General features: G+C 42.3%; 1 protein-coding gene across 1 annotated transcript in view; it reads left to right on the forward strand.

Annotated features, from left to right (window-relative positions):
• The window catches only part of LOC112106402 (cytochrome c oxidase subunit 7C, mitochondrial), a 4,465-nt gene extending 2,538 nt beyond the window's left edge, over positions 1-1,927 (forward strand). The window contains exon 3 of the mRNA XM_024199623.3: positions 1,822-1,927. The gene's annotated coding sequence lies outside the window, so the exon portion shown is untranslated. The remainder of the gene's footprint in view (positions 1-1,821) is intronic.
• Positions 1,928-20,847: the final 18,920 nt, after the last annotated feature.

Genomic DNA, 20,847 nt, shown 5'->3' on the forward strand with positions numbered 1-20,847 from the left:
CCCCCCCCCCCCCCCCCCCCCCCCCCCCCCGGTTCTAATTTCCAATCAATACACCAGGAATAACCAATTTTTTTTGTCAAGGTCCAGATTTCTTGGTCAGGGCCAGACTCCAGAAAAAATACAAAAACGATAAATAAAGATTTTTTTTTTTTTTGCAGTCCATTCAAAAGCATCTGGCTGTCTAGATTTGGCCTGTGGTCTGCCTATTGACTATACCTGCTATACACTCTTCCTCTTTAAAAGAGGTCTGTGATTGGCACTTCAACTAATTCAGCAACAAGCTTTACACCATTAGTGAATTTGGCAACATTCCAAGAGATTGAAGTGTGCAAATCCATCAGTATTTAAAAGAGCTAAATGGGATGATGTGGATAATGAGGGATTCAATCAAGAGTTTTTAAAGCACAGGTGAGCAAACTATGGCCAACGGGCCACATCCAGCCCACAGGACCATCCTGCCTGGCCCCTGAGCTCCCGGCCAGGGAGGCTAGCCCCCGATCCTTCCCCCACAGGTCCCCCTCCCCGACAGCTTCAGCTCGCTGTGCCGCCAGCGCTGTGGCCCACCACTCCTGCTGGGGGAACCGGGGTGGTTGGATAGGGGGTGGGGTCCTGGGGGGTGGATAGGGGGTGGGGTCCTGGGGGGTGGTTAGGGATGCGGGTTGGATAGGGATCAGGGCAGTCAGGTCAAGGAGCAGGGTGGATTGGATGGGTCAGGAGTTCTGAGGGGGGTGGGAAGTGGGAGGGAGCGGATGGGGGCCAGGCTGTTTGGGGAGACACAGCCTTTCCTACCCAGCCCTCCATACAGTTGCGCAACCCCGATGTGGCCCTCAGGCCAAAAAGTTTGCCCATCCCTGATTTAAAAGGTGAGGGAATATAATGCCTAATCAACATGGCTTATGGAAAATAGATCTTGTCGTTGCAAAGAGTAAAACGAAGCTTGACATGTTTAGTTGATAAAGGTAATTGTATAGTTGTAATACATTCTTATACACTGTAAACTTAATATTACAACTTGTATTGTTATAGCGATAGGAGCCCTAATCACAGGACCCTATTGTGCTAGGTGCTGTACAAATAACAAAAAGATGGTTGCTGCCCTAAACAGCTTAAATTGTAATACTGTATTATATAGCACTGGAGTACTGCATCCATTCCTGGCTTCTGCATTTTTAAAAGATTGGAGAGGGAACAGAAAAGATCACAAATGATTCAAGGGCTAGAAAAATGCTTAGTGATACAAAAGGAATTCAAGCTGTTTAGTTTCTCGAGACTGAGAGGTGACTTGATTAGTATAAGTACCTTTTATGGGGAGAAATACAGGGTACTAAAAGGCTTCCCACCCACCCCCTGCAGAGAAAGGCACAGTGAGAACCCATGGCTGGTCATGTTAAGCTAGACAAATTCAAACTGAAAATACTTCAGTGAGTGACTAACCACAGGAACAAATTATCATGGGAAGTAGTGGATTCTCCCTCTCTCAATGTAGTCAAATCAAGATTGGATTCCTTTCTGGAAGATATGCTTTAAGTCAAACAAGTTTATTGACTCAGTGCTAGAATAACTGGAATTCTATGGCATGTTAGGTCGTCATACTAAATCTAATGGTGACTCTTGCCCTTAATCTATGTATCTATTTTACAATATACCCAAGAAATGTAGTGTTGAAGTGCATTCAAATAGCCCAGCTCCTGATCTGCCAAAGGTTCCGTGCATAAAGTTCAACATGTGCCTAAGTTCTTGGCCTCAGACACATTTTAATACTGATCTTGGAAGAGGTGATGTACATTCTAATAGTTCATTCTGCTACTCTCTTTCTTGCAGACTTGAGGTGGAATATTGCCTGTAAAGCAACTGGTCTTTCCATGGAATAAAGGACAAAGATATCTACCACACTGGATGTGTTTATAAATAAAAGCTTATATCTGAATATTTGGGATGATGTCTTCTGTCAAACTATCAAATGGTTCTGAGCACTGAGGCTTATGCTGTAGCATACTGTGTAACAGCAACTTTTTACACCAAGCTTAAACAGACAAGAGCTCTTTTTAGCACAGGAAAAATGTAGTGATAGCATGCTATCTCTTAGCACTAGCAAAATGAAACTGTCCTCTATGCTGAATTGAGTGGTTAAGAATCTAGATACTTGTTCTTCAAGAACCTGTATCTTTTGTACCATTAAAGTAATTGTTTTCGAAGCAACTCTTGCAGAGTCTGACTTTAGTTTCTCTCTTCAGGGACATGTGAGTTGAAGCAAACTAAGTGCTTACAAGGTTGGAGCCCTCATAAAAGTGTGCTTTAGAAATGAGGAATCTGGGAGAGCTAGCACTAGTGTCAGGGCCTAGGCAGTTGGACTGTGCTGGTCTCAACTCTCAGGAGGGAGCTCTCCAGAAAGAAAATCTGAATCCTGAGACTACCTAGAAACAGTGCCTGGACTTTGTTCAGACTCAGAGCATAAAAGCATGTGGGTCCAGTAGGTGGAACCTAAACACAGCAGCCTTGTGGCTGTCTAGAAGCTGGGAGAGCTTAACCAGAGCTGTGACATCCTAGTCTAGGGCAGATGAGCTTTTACCAATTCAGAACTCCTCTGCCTCCGTATATGATTAGGTCTATGGTTCAACTGGCCTGGGCCATTCTGCAGCCTAAAGCCTCCAACTTTGTATTTAAATTCTCATTTAGATGAGCCAGTAAATGACAATTCTTAAACAAGTATGACTGCCTTCCTGAAGGTTTTGGTTAGATGGTTGCTTTCAAGTTTGGTAAGATGTCAGCACAATAGCTGTCAAGTTTCATAAACTCATTAGGGGATGTTTTGAAGACAGTGGATCTGCTGCACCAAAACTTGTTTAATGGTGGGATGTGATAACAGGTGTGTGAATAGGAATTGCTTGCTGGTTATGGGGGCGGGGGGAGAGGGGAATGGTCATTAGGACCCATCAGGGCAGGGTGATGTGGCTTACTTCCTCCTGATGCTGTCTTTGCTGCCAACATCCAAATCTCAGAGCACCTCCTCCCATTCTTCTGTTTGCACTGTGATCAACTCTGAGGGGAAGCTATGCTACTCCTGAGCTAACTGCTGAATGGGTGGGAAGGTGGAAAACATCCCTAGCAGCATTCCTTGTGCTAGATCTGTACAGCCAGCAGCAGTAACACCCACCAGCATCATTTGTGAGGACTTACAACTCGCAGCACCTTTCACCATCTTCAGTACTTATCCCCCAGGCTTAGCCTCCCCAAAACCACCTATGGCAGCAAAGGATTTGGGTAGGTCACAAACAACCTGGATTGGTTGTGGGTGTATGGTTTTTTGTTTTGTTTTTTAAGGCTAAAAACCACTCTGCTAGACTACCCGAAAGTGAAGTAAGCCATTATACTAGGGTTGCCAACCCTCCAGAATTGTCCTGAAGTCACGACAAATTAGATTGTCATGTGATGAAACCTCCAGGAATACATCAGACCAAAATTGGCAACCCTAGATTATGTGGATATCATGTCCATTAACTTTGTGAGTGTAAATTTTTGTGGGGCCAATGGGAGATACTAAGGCCTGACTTTAAGAAGTGATGAGCATCCACAGCTCCTATGGACATTAATGGAGTCAATACTCCTGACAATCATGTCATAGGTCTCTCAGTTTGCACAACCAAAATTAATGGAAAATTGGAGTGAAAGCTTGACCTTATAAAAATCAAAGACAAAACTCACTGACTTTGAATGGAGTCATACTATCCTCCTTGAAAACTGGACTAAAAGAACTTTTCTGGATCAGTCTTCACCACAGTGGTTAACAGGGAAACTCTGCCTAATTTAAAAAAACAAGTTGCTAAAGGGGTAGGGAATAATCTTGAAGATATTCCATTATATAACTAACTCCTGTGCCCTTATTTGGAATACTGTGTGCAATTTTTGTCACCCATCTAAGAAGAATATACTAGAAAAAAATGAAAATGATTTTATGCATGGAAAGACTAGTATATGAGGAATGCTTAAAAGATGAAGATTATTTGGCTTTACAAAGTAGATAAATAAGAGGGGATATGATAGCAATATATAGAATTTTAGACCTATAAGGGAGATTTTGAGGTCATCTGTTCCATTTCTCCCTCCCCCACCCCCCCCATGCTGAGGTAGAGGACCAAGTACACCTAGACCATCTCTGACAGTTGTATGTCCAAACTATTTAACCACCCATGATGGGGATTCCACAACTTCCCTTGGAAGCCTATTCCAGAGTTTAACTATGCCTATAGTTAGAAAGATTTTCCTAATGTCTAACCTAAATCTCACTTGCTGCAGATTAAACCCATTACTTCTGGTGGACATGGAGAACAATTGATCACAATCCTCTATAACAGCTCTTACTATATTTGAAGACTTATCAGGTTCCCCCTTCTTGTCAAGACTAAATCTGCTCAGTTTTTTTAGTCTTTTCTCATAGGTCTGATTTTTCTAAACCTTTTATCACTCTCCTCTTGGCTCTTCAATTTGTTCACATCTTTCTGAAAGATGTACAGTCATTAATGTTATAAGATCAATAAGACATTTGTTCCTGTGGAATTCAATTAAATATGAACAAATTTGAAAAAAATGAAATGCTTTTTTTATTTTTAAACAAAAACAAAACATACCCCCTGTAGAACTCAGTGCTACCAGATATTACTGAAACAAAAGTCTCAGTAAAGGATTAAGCATTTTATATGGATAATAGGTACATAGTTGGTGCTTAATTTGTAATGAAAGATCTGCCAGGGCTCAAGCACTTTTTTTACATTCATAACTGATGCAGCAAGCCCAGAGGTGCCAGGGCTATGAAGTGCCAAGGCTCAGCACTGACAAATTAAGCTCTGTATATAATCACATTTTACACTAGCTAAAATAAACATTTACAAGGGATATACATCCTGATATAAGATAAGACAAGCACTGTGGCTAAGAAGAAACTCCCATCGTAAGATTATTATTCCATAATTGTCCATTATGGAAGTTTTAACTCTTGTTCTGAAGCAGAGCTGGTTGGGAATTTTCCATGAGAATGATTTTCCAGTTGAGAATGCAGTTACTGTAAAATCAAAACAGATTTTCCTAACATAAAAATAAAAAAAAAATTTCTAGTGGATAAATTGAAATGGAAGACAGTAAAACCTGCCTTAGAGACCACCTCTACATTTCAAAATCAAAAGTGTTCAGAATTTGTGTTGCAGAAAAATGTCAAAATCTCAACATTTTGTCCTGATTTGGAATGAAAACAAATGTTGAATTGTCAGAATTTCCCATGGGATGGAAGTTCTGAATTTCACTCATTTTTACTCTGAAGCATCTGGTATTGTGTACTGTTGGAGACAGGCCACTGGACTAGATGGACTACTGTTCTGAGCTAGTATGGTAATTCCTATGTAATTAATATGAAAAATGTGAGTACATAGTGAACTTGAATTGAGATTGTCCAAATTTCTTAGAATTTAGATTTCTTACAGTTACTGACAGTACTGAGAGGTAGGATGTTGCCCTAAATTATATTTTGGACATTAAATACTTGCAAAGTTAAATTTTTTCATAATGACTGACATTTTCCAACATAAATATTGAAGTATCCTGCATTCCTTACTTTGGTCTTCACTAGGGTATCTGTTTATATTTGGTTTTGAGAATGATATAACAATGTAGAGGTAACATGAAACAGGTCTGATGTGACATTTTATAAACAAACTGGGCACAAGTGAGAAATGTGAAAGCTGAGATGTGGTTGTTATGACAACCAAATTAGAAGCAGTTCTTGCTGGATATAAGTGAAGCGGTAACATGAAAGTTATTTTCATTCTTTAAAGACAAAGGTCATAGTTGTACAGCATAGCATTTTACTCTGGCTGCTTTTTCAAAATCCCACTATTAATAAGAGTAATGCCATTGGATATCCTAAATACTTTCAGCTAGAATTGTTAAGAAAAGATTGAAAGAACACGAATACCAAGACAGTGTTTTCTATATATAAGGAAGGCAAATCTTATTCTTATTTTAAGGATAAAGAAATGAAGGTTCAGACAGGCCAAATGATTCACCCAGTTTCATTCAGGACATCTGTAAAAGAGCTAAGAAGAACTCGGAAGCCCTGTATTTTAGTCATAAAACTGTCCATCCTCCCTTAGCTGGAGTATTCTAAATAATGGTAAGAAATGTTTGTAATCATAATTACATACCTGAAAACTTTCAGGCTCTGAAAGTTACATTACATTGTCACCAACACAAAATTCAAAATAAGACAGGGCAGAGAGATAGAACACCACATCTGCCTACAGCCATTTGATGCATCATAATTAAGTCTCCAGAAGATTATACTTAATGGAAGAAGGTGTAAAGACAAGCTGGGTGAGCACCACATTGCTTCAGTGACTGATTTTATAAAATTAGGGAAATACATACACAACCCAAAGTCAGTTCAGACTCTAAAAAGTCTTGGAATGGTATCGAGTCTCAGAAACTACATATTAGCCCAGGGGCATTACAAGCATTCATTTTTCTACAGTGACAATGACAATAAGACCCACTATGCAAATAGGTACGTGCCACTCACTTTTGTTATTACAGCAGAAACAAAAAACCTGACGGGTGAGATGCTACAGCTTGGTCATACCCTATTATAGCAGTAGGAAATGTTAGGGGCAAATTTGTTAATAGCCCACTCCTGCAATCTGTGAATCCCTGCTTCTGGCAGATTTTCTAACCAGCTTATGTTTCCTTTTATTGCAGCCCAGGAGATGGACATTAGCAGCTGTCTGGAACAATACAGCATTGCATTTAAATACATTTAAAATAATAGTATTTGATGGAATTAATGAGAATTGCTGTTCCATTTTTTGTTTAAACATTCCATGAATAGTTAAGTACTTTTCTTACTTACTTACCTTTTTCATTAGTTATGTAGAGAGCATGGAAGAACAAGCAGCACTTTGAAAAATGTCACAGTATATAAATAGCACTTCTGAGAACATTACTAAAGTTCTACTGAACTGTAAAACCAACAAGTTAGTGGTGAAGATAATGAAGATGCAGGCAAGAGAAGAAGATGTAAAAATCAAGGCAAAAGGCCAATCAAATTACTTCTGTAAAGAACTGCAGTGTTGCAGTTCATGAAATTTTACCATGATTTTATTGCGAGTCTCACAATATTTTTCGTAGAACCCCAGCTTCTGTTGTTAAATAATTTTGTGAGAATCTCAGTTTTCTCTTTTTCATTTTAGCCCTCTTGGTTGTGAAGAAAAGCTTGAAAGTGTGACCTGAGTGAGGCTCAGAAACCAGAAGAAAATTAAAAAGAACTCCAAATTTATTATTTTTTTAAAAGTATGATTTTTCAAGCCCATAATCTCATGATTTTTTTGAGGCTTGACTAATGATTTCTGAATGCTTGAGGTTGGCATATTGGAACTGTAAACCTCACTAGAAATAGCACTAGTCCAGTGTTTCTCAAACTGGGGCCGTCGCATGTATAGGGAAAGCCCCTGGCGGGCCAGGCCGGTTTATGTACCTGCCCCGTCCACAGGTCCAGCCGATCGTGGCTCCCACTGGCCGCGGTTTGCCGCTGCAGGCCAATGGGAGCTGCTGGAAGCGGCGGTCAGTACGTCCGTCGGCCCACGCCGCTTCCAGCAGCCCCCATTGGCCTGGAGCGGCAAACCGCAGCCAGTGGGAGCCGCGATCGGCCGGACCTGCGGATGGGGCAGGTAAACAAACCGGCCCGGCCCGCCAGGGGCTTTCCCCACAGAAGCGGCGGCCCCAGTTTGAGAAACACTGCAGTAGTCTCACTTCATCTCTCTGGACCCAATGAATTTCTTTGATGACAAAAGGAAGGGTCTCATCAGAAGTGAAGGAAAAACCTGGTAGCTATGGACCAGCTGTATTATTAACCATTGATATTTGATAAATTGGGGATTATGTTTAACTAAAACCTCCAGACTTTGCATGTAAATAGTCCTCATTGAGGAGTAGGCTCTACATTTGTGAGGAAAGTAAATATAAAAAAGTTATTGAAATGAATGAGAAATCACTGCTGAGCAGGGCATCTGCTGAGGTTTACAGCAGAACCTAAAGAAGATCTGCCCCCATAAGATCTGTCAGTGCAAAGCTTTCCTGATAGGCCCAAGAGCTGCCACTAGGACAACTTACAGGAAGAGAATTTGAAGTGTCTCAGGAAGTGCACCACCACAGTGCTCCAAAATCATGTAGATTATGTATTTTTCTTTCCTGCTGTTGAAAATGCACCTTCTAATCATCAGACCCCTTTAAAGTGTTTCATGTTGAACATCCAAAAACTGAGGTATACAAAGCTACTAACCACTTTTGAAAATCTTGGCCTGTATATTTAAAAACATATTGAGCCCTGTCTCTTAGCCCTGAACACTTTATCGAAATGGCAATATATTGCCTGAAATCCAAAGCTCCTTCCCTTCCAGCAAGAATTATCCTGTGAATCTTTAGCACTCCACTTGTATTGTGAGGGTTGATAGTTCCCAGCACTCTACATGACAGTCCCATTTAACTCCTGGTACTTTACAACCTTCTGTTCTTGCAGAATTCAGAACAGTAAGGCACATTTTACACCTGAGATACAGTAAAACATCTGGTTTCATAGTGTTTTTGTTATTCTCCTAGAGCAGCAGGAATTCCCTGTCCTTTTTTCACCAGTGTGCTTCACTATCTTTCTATTACACTGTGTTCCTTCTCTGAGGAAACAACAGACAGTGTAAAACAGTCTAGAAGACTTTTAGGACAAAGTTACATCATGTTCTTACACTGTAAAGCAAGTATAGCTTTAAAGTATAGTGGCAGTGATGTTATCAGTAAGGTCACATAACAGTTTCCATCCTAAGCCTCTGTTTTAAGCCATTCATAACTGTGAAATTTACTTTTCATGCTAAAAAATTTCAAGCTTGGACTTTGCCCTAAAATGAATTATTAAGAACAATTTCAACAAAAACCAACATTCGCATATGAGCATAATTTAAATATATATATTTCCCAAAAAAAAGTATTTACAGTAATTTTTGGACAAGTTTACTGTCAAAACAACTAGGGACAGAAAGTAAAAATTGAAGACTAAAATATATCCAACTGATAAGTACCTTTGGATGTAGAGCGCTTAGAAAAAAAAATTGACAAAATGTTTTTTGTTGAAAAATGGAGTCCCATCAAAATTGAAACACTTCACAAAATTGTGTAGCTCATACCAAAGTTTTATTGTAGAAAAAGGGTGCTAACAATGCAAAAACATCCCGTGTTGACATTTTCAGTACAAAACATTTCAATGTATCTTTTTGAAGTGACTTTGATTTAATTTTTAAAATTTTGAATATACATTTATATAAAATTTGAAATTGAAACAATTATTTTGATTTTATCAAAGCAAAACATTTCAATAGAGAAGGATATCTTTATTTTATTTTATTTCGGAAAATTTCAGGATTTTCAGGTTTTGTTCCAACTAGAGTGAAAACAAGTCTCTCAAAATCTGCCGTGAAATGGAATATTTGTTCTCCACTCAGCTCTATTTGGATATATCATTTCCTGTGTATTTTTCTGTACTCTGTATTCTGGCATACCCAGAGTAACAAGAAGTTATATTTGTATCTAAGTTTGTAGAATTGTATTATATTTTATTGAGGAAATAGTATGTGTTCATTTAATTTAGACAACATAATGAATATGGACAAAGTGACAGACCTAAAAATTGCATGAAAAACCTCAATGATGGCATGTCCATGCATGCTTAACTTTGAAATTTAACATTCTTCTAACTTAGTTCTTTGTATGGAATAAATGATGGTTTACATAGCATCACTGTGGTAAATGTACATCTGAATAGAGATACTGTGTAATTCTTATTTCACTTCTTTGCTAAGGTCTTACATAGGTCTAAATAACTGCAATCATTCTTACATCCTGAATGCTCAACATTCAATGCTCTTGCATTGGCCTTGCTGCTATAACCAGGCATGTGAGTAGAGAAAGATGGGAAATATGTGCTTAGAAAGTAGCAAGAGAAAGCAAAGGAGGTTTGCTGCCAGCAAGCAAAGAGAGGAGGAAGGAGTTCACACTTGAACCCTCCCATGTGGTACCACTTATTGATTCATATCTAACCTACATGTAAGACCCAAACACTACTTCATTTGGTGAGACTTAAAGGGTGTATCTACACTTCAAAAAAACCATCCTGTGGCAGCAAGTCTCAGAGACTGGATCAACTGATTCAGGGTCACTCTTTGGGACTAAAAATAGAAGTGTAGACATTCCTGCTTGGGCTAGAGCCCGGGCTCTGAAACCCAGCAATGGGGAGGGGGAAGGTCAGATAACAGGAACCAGTTTGGATTCTCTTTAGTGCACAGCTAGTCATTTAGCTGCTTTCTTTGTAATGTGTAGTAAAAATTTATTATGGTCTGGGACTTCTGTAAGTCATCTTTATGGCACTAGAACATCATCTGTCAAAAAGAAATGACCTTTTCTAAGAATAAAATTTCCCTGCTTATATCTTTCCAAATGTTGATTAAGTTATGTGAGAACAACAAGGAAAACAAGATTTGTCATACTGAAAAGCTGATGAATATGTACTGTAAGGCAACGTCACATTCTCTAATGAATAAACAATTACAGCTGTAATTGTTTGTACATTCCTGCAAATGCCAACAAAATCAAACATCTGTCATGCCAGATGACGAAGCACAACTCATTTAATGTACTTAGCACTCCACTCATCTTGAAAAGGTCACTCGGGCTTTAACAAGCTATACCTGGTTAGCCAGCTTTTAGGAAATGAGCGTGTACCTTCCAAAGCATGCAGTTTGTATCAGCAATAAAGGTGCTATCATATTTGGCTCACCTTCAAGTGACATATTTGGCTTAAATAACAAATTATAACTGGTGCAATCTGCCTAATGTTTCTGCTGCATGCTTGGATACATTCAAACCTGTTCTATTGTTTTTTATAATTTCTGTAGAAGACACGCCCAGAGTCCGCAGTTAGAATCAGGCCCCAGTGTGCATGGCTCCATACAAGCACACAGGAAGACAGGGTCCCAATCAACTAACAGACTAAGAGGACACACATACAATTCTATTCTATATTCAATATCAGTAAACAATCTATTCTTTTACGGCTCAGTTGTGACTTTTAGCCACGGGCCACTAAGGCTGATCTGTAAGGGGTGTACCATACCATGCCATAGATTAATATATCAGACTCCCCAGGCCTGCACTGGAACCTAGTGGGACTCGGAAATGGTAGAGTCTTGCCTCCTCCCTATCCCCTTTGGAGTGACTTACTCCCACAGAAGTCCTAGGAAGGCACAGCCAACATGTAGTTGTGTGCAGTTGTCTCCCTTCTGCCCTTGTGCGTCTATAATGGGAAACTGATTTTTTTGTAAAAAATATTGTTGATGGCCCATGTCACTCCCCTGTGTTCTATCAGTGATGTCAATAAGAGAGCTGTTAATGCTACACTAGTGCAAAAGCAGGGTGTGGGTGGTGGTACAATTAATCTAACCTGTACATAAGAAGAGTAGATATTACCAAGTGCCAATAGTGCATGCTAGCCTAATAAACTGGTTCTGTTCTTACCTGAATAAAGGAAGCTAAGCCTCAAAGACATCATTATATAAGAGATCAGATTGGTTCCCAGCCTGCATTGGCAAGCTAGAGTTACCACAGATGCACAAATCACTTCAGCCTTTAGATTGATGGGAGCTGGCCAATGCCACTACCCCCTCCTCTGCTCCCTGCCCAAGTGCATGATTCCCGAGGTAGTTCAGGGAGCTGGTCCAACGACTACATCCAGAAGCTTCAGGCTAATAGAGCAATATTCTAACAAGGCACGCACCTCATATAAAATAGTTTTGAAGTAATTTAGAAGTGAAAACACCTTATAAAAATGCCATGGTCTCCCATCTTTCTTTTTGAGTCTATCGAGGTTGTTTTCTGGTACACAGCAGGAGAGTCTGAAGCCCAAAGGAGGGTAATACTGTACTACTTTGCATTTAGAGAACTATTTTCATCCTAAAGGATTACAAATCACTTTATGGACTGTGGATTTGATTCACTCCTGCTGGTGCAGGGAAATGCAAATTACAACTCTCTGTGCCACCAAAGGCTGCAGAACCCCAGGGGAAGGACAGGCAGTTTTGCACTGTTAGCTACCCACGGGGATTTCATCAAGGAAATGGGCTTGAAATTGCAGCTGGAGCTTCGTTGAAGCCCCTCTAGCAGAGGTTAGCCAGAGACTGGGCTGAATCCGTGCTGCCTCCGCTAGTCTGTCCACAGTCCGTTGATGACAACTCCACCCACTTTTGGGCCTGGGCTAGCTAACTATAGGCCTCCTGGTGGAGTGGAGGGTGCAAGTAATTTGTACCCCTGCAACCATTATGACCACTATAGGGATCATTAACCTACTAGTCACCTCTGTAGTAGAATGTGGCAGCCATTGTGCACCGATGTACACAACGGTTTTTAGAAGGGAAAGAGAAGAAAACTTACATTTCTACTTTACTAAATTTTACTATACAACAAAAATTCATTCTGTTGAGCCTCTTTCACACAGAATCTATCCCAAATTACTTTACATAATTCAATTACAGAGATAATAGCAGAGAGTGATTAAGATATTAAAAATTATGGCTGAGAGAGGGGAGAAGATCAGTATAGGTCATTGTCCCCATCTTTCTTGACTATAGTATGTTGGCCAGCTGGAGTCTGAATCATTTCAGTATGTATGGAGATGAGTAAATTGACCTTAGACCTTCTTGTGGCTTTAGCATAAGACCAGGTTTAATCAAACAGTGCTTTTTCCAAATTGCATGCAATTGCAACGCAATTATGTATGCCCTACAGTATTACACACTTCTACTCTTCCAGGATGCAGTACCATGCATCAACATGATAAAGGGAAGGCATGTAAATTTTGTACCTGGGTTGTTAAATTTTCCTGACTGTTTTGCAAGGCTGATATATTGGAACAGGGGAGGAAGGAGGCCATGCAGTTAAGTCCTGGGTCTGCCACAAATTTCTTTTGTGACCTTTGGTAAATCATTCAGGGTCAGATCATCATCAGGTAGGGTGACCAGACGTCCCGATTTTATCGGGACAGTCCCGATTTTAGAGGACTTGTCCCACGTCCCGACCTTACATCGGTCGGGACGCACTTTGTCCCGATATCGGGGGACCGTCTGGTGGAGGACACAAGCCGGTGCTGCCGGTGCCGCTCACCTCTTCTTCCTGGGCCTGAGGCAGCGCAGCTGAACTCCCGGCACTCGCCCGCTGGCTGGCAGGAGCCTGCAGAGTGCTGCAGCCTCACTCCCCAGGCACGCACAGAGACGGCGAGTAGGTCTCCACTGTGTGCTGCAGGGGCGGGGCTTGTAGGCACCGGCAGCGAGCTGCGCCGGCAGCGAGCCCCCCCGCCCCCCTCGACCCGACTCGCGCGACCTTAGGAGTCAGAGGGACCGGACCTGCCTGCTGGATGCTTCCTGGGAGCCGCTCCAGGTAAGGCTAGCACTACCTGGGACTCACCCGGCCCCCTGGCAGGTCCCTCTAGCAGGGGGGGAGGGGCTCTGCGTGCAGGGGGGAGGTGGAGATGGAGCAGAGGCAAGCTGGGGGGAGGGGGCGTGGAGCTGCCGGTGATTTCTCAGTTTTTCCTGTGCTCCGGCAGTTTTTTGGGGGTTTTTTTGTTTTGCTCCGCCGCCTGCTTGTTTTTTTTTTGCTCTGCCACCGACTTGGTTTTTTTTTTTTTTTGTTCCTCCCCCCCCCCCCCCCACGTCCCGGTATTTGACCTCTGTCATCTGGTCACCCTATCATCAGGCCTAAATATATTTGCACCAACTGAGGCTCTGGTCCTTAGCCTTCCTATGACTCAGTTCCCCATCTATAAAATGAGTATAATACTTACCTGTTTCATGGGGATATTTTGAGGATATATTCATTACTGTTTTTGAGGTACTCAGATACTGCAGTAATGAGAATCATAAGTAAAGTCATTAGAGAGATTATCCTAACATATATTTTCACAAATTGTTTAGTATACAGCATCAAACACAATGAGATGTGGCACTGTAAAACAGCCAGAAGCTCAGTTCTGAAGTCCTTGCACAGGCATAGCACAGATCAAAGTTTCTGGGAATTGTGTGTGTGTTTGCAAAGTCTATATCAGTTGGAAAGATTGTCCTTGTTTGTGAAGGTGTAACTTATCCATCACTTACATAGTGTGTCTCTGTCCCTCTCTAGTGGCTGGATTATATATATATATATATCTATATGAATCAGCTACTGTGCTTGAGCTAACACAAATGAGTCTTTTAGTTCAGGCAGTGAGTAGAGACTTATTGTTTTAGAACCAGAGGTCCTAGTTTCAGCCTCCACTGACAACAATCCACCCTGGGTGCAGCCAGCTGAGGGTGGCAGAGAGCTACACTAGATAAGTGTGGGTTACACAAGCCAAGGGAATCATACACAGTAATCCACCAGCACAAGTTGTCCTGATTTTTTTAACTATGATTTTAGACCAGATTTTCCAAGATGTGCGATTCGTGTGCCCAGATACCAAGGTTGTACTCAAACTGGATATTTTCATGTACGGACAGCCTGTTAGGTATCAAAATAGTTATGGGCACAAATACCCTAGTTATGCATTCAGTCTTGCTATTTGTATGCTATCTTAAGTGCCTACTCTTGGACATTGACTTGCACAGAACTTCGAAAATCAGATCCTTTGTGTGCACTTTAACTTGAGTCTTGCCAAAAATCTGGGCAGTGGGTAATTAATCTTGATCAGGAAGATTTATTTCTGTTTGCTTTACATTGTTATTCATATAAATAAAATCAGTTTTACACCTTAGGTTACATTGTTATTTGATCTATCTGGGCTACAATGACTACATCTAGTTTACTCCGAGAAAGCTTACTCATACTGAACAGCAACATAGTTCATTTAAGGAATAGATTCTGTCACCCTTACTCTGACTCAGTAGTATCTCACTCCAAGTAACTCCATTGATTTCAGAGGGACTATTCACTGAGTTAATACTACTCAGACTAAGTAAGAGAGGGATATCTGGTCCTTGGTTTGTACAAAACTATACAACTTTTAATACAAGGTTTGAAAAGATATTTTGACCTTCTACCTGTATCACAGCAAAAAGTTATGAGAATTTTTTCAAGAAACATTCACCTCTCATAAAATCTGGGCTTAAAAACCCCTTCATATATTGATTGAGCTTACTCTACAAGCACAGTGTTATCCTATTCAAATATATGAAATGTCAGCTCAAAAAAAACATGTTTTCCATATACACAGAAAAAAAAATTCCTGTAAATGGGGAAAAACACACATTGCTAATAAAGAATCCTCACTTTAATCACACGTTTTCTTCATTACTTCCATATTTTAGGTGATATAAAGGGAGGAACAATTATTGCCTTGTTCACTTTGATTTATTTGGCTCAATGCCTCCTTACCTAGCTAATGTAAAATAAACTGTGCTACATGGGTCATTTATGATGGGATTTAATAAGATGCTTTTTATTTCCACCCTGCAGGGAAACATATTAGTTTGCTAGCACCTGGCAAAAAACATTTCTTTCATTCTCTCTTTATTTTCATTCAGTAGAATTCAGTGAATGAGGTAATTTAAAGCTACAATGCACACATTGTCATTAAAGGACAATCTACTAAAATAGGACTTCAAAACCCAGAGGAGAAAATTATGCCCAGATGTCAAAATGAGGAAGGTCATGAGCAAGCCTGACTGGTTCCTAACTTCCTGTAAACATTACTATGTAAATGAAGTCTTGTTCTTTTTCATTGTCTCAAATTCTAAATGTTTTCCCATCTCCAGTCATGTTATTTACTAGCAAAGTAACATAATTTGACAGGTATGTAAGGTAATCTTGTGGGTAAGGCAATAGAAGCTAGGAATCTGGTGTTCTATTAGTTTCCTGCCCTAGACTTCCTAGTGACCAATTTAGGCTGGGATTTAGGTGCCTCTCTTTCAGTGGCATTTGGGGCCCTAACCCTCTTAGACTCCTTTGAAAATCCAAGACTTAAGTTCTTTTTGCTTCATTGTTCTGCTCTGTAAAATGGGGATAATGCCTACCTACCACACAGTGATGATGGAAGGATAAATTAACTGATATTCCTAAAACCGTTTCAAGTCCTTAGATGGAAGATGTTATATACGGTCAGTGAAACAGCTGTAATCTGGTGCCGGTTGCAAACCACTATAGTTATGCTCGCATAACAGTTTCCATTAAAAGTCCCAGATTTTAGTCGCTCACAGCATTCTCAAACTTTGATATTTTAGATAACACTTTCCATGTTTGATCTTAGCTTGGTAGTCATTTCTGAAGTGGGGGAGGAGAAGGAAGAGGGAGAATACTTTTCCTGTTATAAAAAAATGTCTTGTAACCCTTTTGGACAGCCCTACAGATGAAACAGCTTAGGGGTGGTATTTCTCCATCTCAGGAAATATTGGATTTGATTGCATTTGAAAATCACATATCAAGCAGCAGATTTCTCATTAAGTTTATAAAACACACACTGTGCATGTGGAACTACTGTTCAATGCATGTTATGTGCTTTCCATCTGTGCATGACCCACAGAGGATATGGGTCTATTATATCTCTCACTTTGGAAGCCTTACTCTTTAGCTCAAACTATAGAAATTTATGCTGTCAGATCTAGAGAGCCCTAGTTCAATCCCTGGTGTTGGCCAAGATAGCCACTACCACTGATTATTTATTTGGTGTTGGTCCTACTTTGAGCAGGGGTTTGGACTAGATGACCTCCTAAGGTCTCTTCCGACGCTAATCTTCTATGTTTGTATGATTCTACCACAAGTTTTTGTAGATAGCATAACAGTGTACTATGGCCCTGATCCTGCAGTGAGCTCCATGCAGGCAGACCCCTGCATCTACACAGAGTCCCTCTTATATCAGTGGATCACAACACAGATGCAAGGGTCAGAGACAAGTAATGTGTAGTCGTGTCTAGTGGTTGGAGCAGGAGTTGGTAGCCAGGAATCATAGCTGAGAGTCAGAACTGGAGCCAGAGGCCAGAGACAAAGTCAGGAAGCAGAGCTGAGGATCAAAGCTGGGTTACCTGGAGTGAAGCAAAGCAGGAGTGGAGCTGGGTCCACAGCTGGGAACAAGCCGGCACAGAAATTATCACAGCTATGGGCAAATGCTGTGAGCTGCCACAAAACTCCAGCTGAGGCTGGGCTTAAGAGCTCGTCTGCTGCCTCTTCACACCAGTCATGCAGTATAGCAAATCAGGTAGCCTATTACAGGCCAGCTGTGCTCATTAGAATCCTGGCTCTGCTGCAGGCTGTGATTCCTAACAGCAAGGTTGTGCCTGTGCAGAGTTCATCGCAGAATCAGAACATAAATGCCTTCTTACTCCCCCAAGCAGTTTGTGGGTTTTCTCCAGGTGCTGTACGCCTTTGTGGAGTGTTTGGTCAAGCTCAACTGGACCCTGACTGAACCCATAAGGTTTGGGAGAGGGTGCGTCAAGGCTGTCCACTGTCAGGCCAGCTGTACACTCTGGCCATCAAGCCCTCCCTGCGGAGCCAGAGTTGCGGGTGGCCCTGTCAGTGTATGACAATGAACTGCTCCTCGTAGTCCAGGACCCAAGCAACCTGGTGCAGGAGGAGGCTTGTCAGGCAATCTACTCGGCGGCGTCCTCCACCCAGGTCAACTGGGTCAAGAGCTGTGGCCTGGTGGTTGGGGACAGGTGGCAGGCAAACTCCCTCCCACCCATGCTTCAGGCCATTCAGTGGAGCACTGGTCCACTGCTCTATCTCAGCATCTACCTTTCTGCCATGAAGCCTTCTCTGCCAGAGAACTGGCAAGGCTTGGAGTGAGGGTGGCTGAGCGGCTGCGGAGGTGGACAGGACTGCTCCAGTGCCTTTCCCTGTGGGAGAGGGCACTGGTGTTCAATCAGTCCTGTCCATGCTCTGGCACCAGCTTACCACCCTGATCCCAGCCCCGGGTATCCTGGCCCACCTCCAGGAGTTGGTTCTGGAGTTCTTTTGGCCAGGACTGCACTGGGTCTCTGTAGGGGTCCTGTGTCTCCCCCTAGAGGAAGGAGGACAGGGCCTTATCTTCCATCACACTCAGGTCCATGTCTTCTGCCTCCAGGCCCTGTAGAGACACCTTTATGGTTCAGGTAGTCCGGCGTGGAACATGTTGGCACACGCCTTCCTCGGCTGCCTCCGAGGGCTCTGATATGATCAGCAGCTCCTTCATCTCCATCCGAGAGGTCTTCCGTGAGAACTCTCTGGGCTGCCAGTCTTCTACCAGGACGTCCTCCAGACCTTGAAGCTGGTTTCGGCGACCAGGTCTGTGGCAGCCTTGCAGAGCCCCTGCTACACACCCTCCATCTCAGTGTGCAGGAGTCCCCCTCAGTGCACCAGATGTTGGTCCTGGCAAGAGTTACCAGAATCGGAGACCTCCTGGACTATGACCAGGGAGACTGGGTGGATCCCCTGGTGCTCGGTCAGTGCATGGGGCTCTTCACCCTTTGAACTCCACGGCACGTTCTTTGGGAGGTGAGAGCACTCGGGTTTATCTCGAGTGGGTCCTGTGGGAGCATGCTCCCTGCCCGCCTCTCACCCCAGGCCCTCCAGATCTTTTCAATGGGCCCCTGTTCTGTGAGGTCTCCTCCATCCCCACCCCCTCCGGCTGTCCTCTCCACACACTCCGAGCCAGCTGTGCAACGTGCAGCTGGTTCGCTTCTGAACCACGCCAAGGGCATATCTGTACATGCTCGTGTTCCATACTCTCAATTTCCTCACCCTCATGTCCCATCCTGATACTAAGTAGCGGGACCTATTGCCACCTATTGAGGATGAGGAACCCCGGTGGCCCAGCCTGTATTCCACCTTGGTCCCATGGCCTGCTGGGGATATTACTTGGCAGGTCCTTCAAGGGGCCATGAGCATGGGTACGTATTTCGTGTGGTTCACCCCTGTCCCCAATGTCTGTCCCTTTTGCATCATGAGGGAGACCCTGGCACACACCTACCTTGAGTGCGCCAGGTTGCAGCCCCTCTTCGGGCTCCTCCTGGACCTATTTTTGCATTTTTGGCCACCCTTCTCCCCCCACCTTCTCATAGATGCACACTCCATCTGTGGCCCCATGAAGTCACGAGATCTCCTCATCAACCTCCTTTGTTTTATTTGATTTTGTTGTTTTGGCATGCCAATATTACCCTAGATAACAAGGGTGGTGCCCATGTATGTATACTCATGTCTCTCACTGAATAAGCAGCACAGTTATTTAGTATCATGTCACTATGGACTTATTATAAGACAACTTTATATTTCATTTTATATTGTTACTTCTGCTGACAATAAAATATTTGAATTCCAGACATATCGTCTGGATGAAGATGAAAGCCACATGTTGGCTGATTAAAAATGCCTTATCTTTATCCTAGTTGGAGCCAGACAGTTTTATCTATAAACACCATGCCAACAAGACCAAAAGCATCCTTGTATCACATACAAGAAGAGATTTATTATTATTCTGAGGAACAATACAGATTGTTTTCTCTTAGTTTACATGAAATCAAAACATCCATTTTAAGTAGTTTATACACACAAACAACATATTTTAGTATAGAGGTAGACAGGGCCGGCTCCAGGCACCAGCATTCCAAGCAGGTGCTTGGGGCGGCAATCTACAAGGGGCGGCAGTCCGTGTGTTTTTGCTGCCCCAAGCAGCGCACCGAATTGCTGCCACGGACAGCGGGGGCAGTCCATGTGCCATTAGGGTGGCACACACGTTTCTGCGGCGGCGGTAATTCGGCGGCAGCTTCTATGTTCAGCTGCCCGAGGCGGCAATTCGGCGGCTTCTGTCTTCCGGCTGAAGACAGAAGCTGCCGCCGAATTGCCGCCGCTGCGGAAACGTGCATGCCACCCTAACGGCACACGGACTGCCCCCGCCATCTGGGGCGGCAATTCGGCGCGCTGCTTGGGGCGGCAAAAACAGTAGAGTCGGCCCTGGAGGTAGAGAATAAACTAATGCTCAGTTTTAAATGGTTTCCTCTGAGAGTGAGTCTGCCAAGAAGATACTTCTTTCTGCTCCTGCAGTGGTAATCCCTGATGTTTCATTTTCTAGAGGCAGTACTTGTGGGTATGAAATAATAGCGTGGTTATCTAATGACTTATCTAAAGACATAGGTGGTTGGTATAGCAATACATCCACCTAATCCATACACAATCCTTAGGTGTTCTGATCTATCCATATCTTCTTGATTATAATACTGATGATTTTTCTAAATGTGACATGGGAACATTGATGTGAGCTGGGGAAAAACTTAACCAAAGTTTGGAATTATATTTTTCAACAATTGGAGCCACTTCAAAGCTGAGTTAATAATAAGTGCTCTTACTGGTGAGAAATGCAGCCTTACAAACCACAGGTTATATATACACCTTGCATTCTGGTCCAGCAGATGATCATACAAAGTTAAATATTAGAACAGCAAAATAACAAGAGGAAAGATGGGCTTGTGATTAAAGCACTGAACTAGGATTTAGATTTGGATTATAATCCCAGTTCTTCCCTAGTTTTCTTGCGTGACCTTGATTGATTCCCCCATCTGTAAATTGAAGCTGATTATATTCCCCTGCCTTACGGTTGTGTTTTGAAGTGCTTTCATATTATAGTAATGGGCACCATGGAAAAGTCTAAATATAAAGCTGAAAATTATCCACTCAAGAAAAATGAAATCTGTGACAGATATGTATTCTGGTGCAGAATGCAGCAATGGAAAGACATGTGATTCACATGTGACTGATCTAAGCCTGAAAGTCTAATCCTAC

The sequence above is a fragment of the Terrapene carolina genome, unplaced genomic scaffold (genome assembly GCF_002925995.2).
Source record: "Terrapene carolina triunguis isolate 2854851 unplaced genomic scaffold, T_m_triunguis-2.0 Scaffold69, whole genome shotgun sequence".
NCBI classification, from domain to species: domain Eukaryota; kingdom Metazoa; phylum Chordata; order Testudines; family Emydidae; genus Terrapene; species Terrapene triunguis.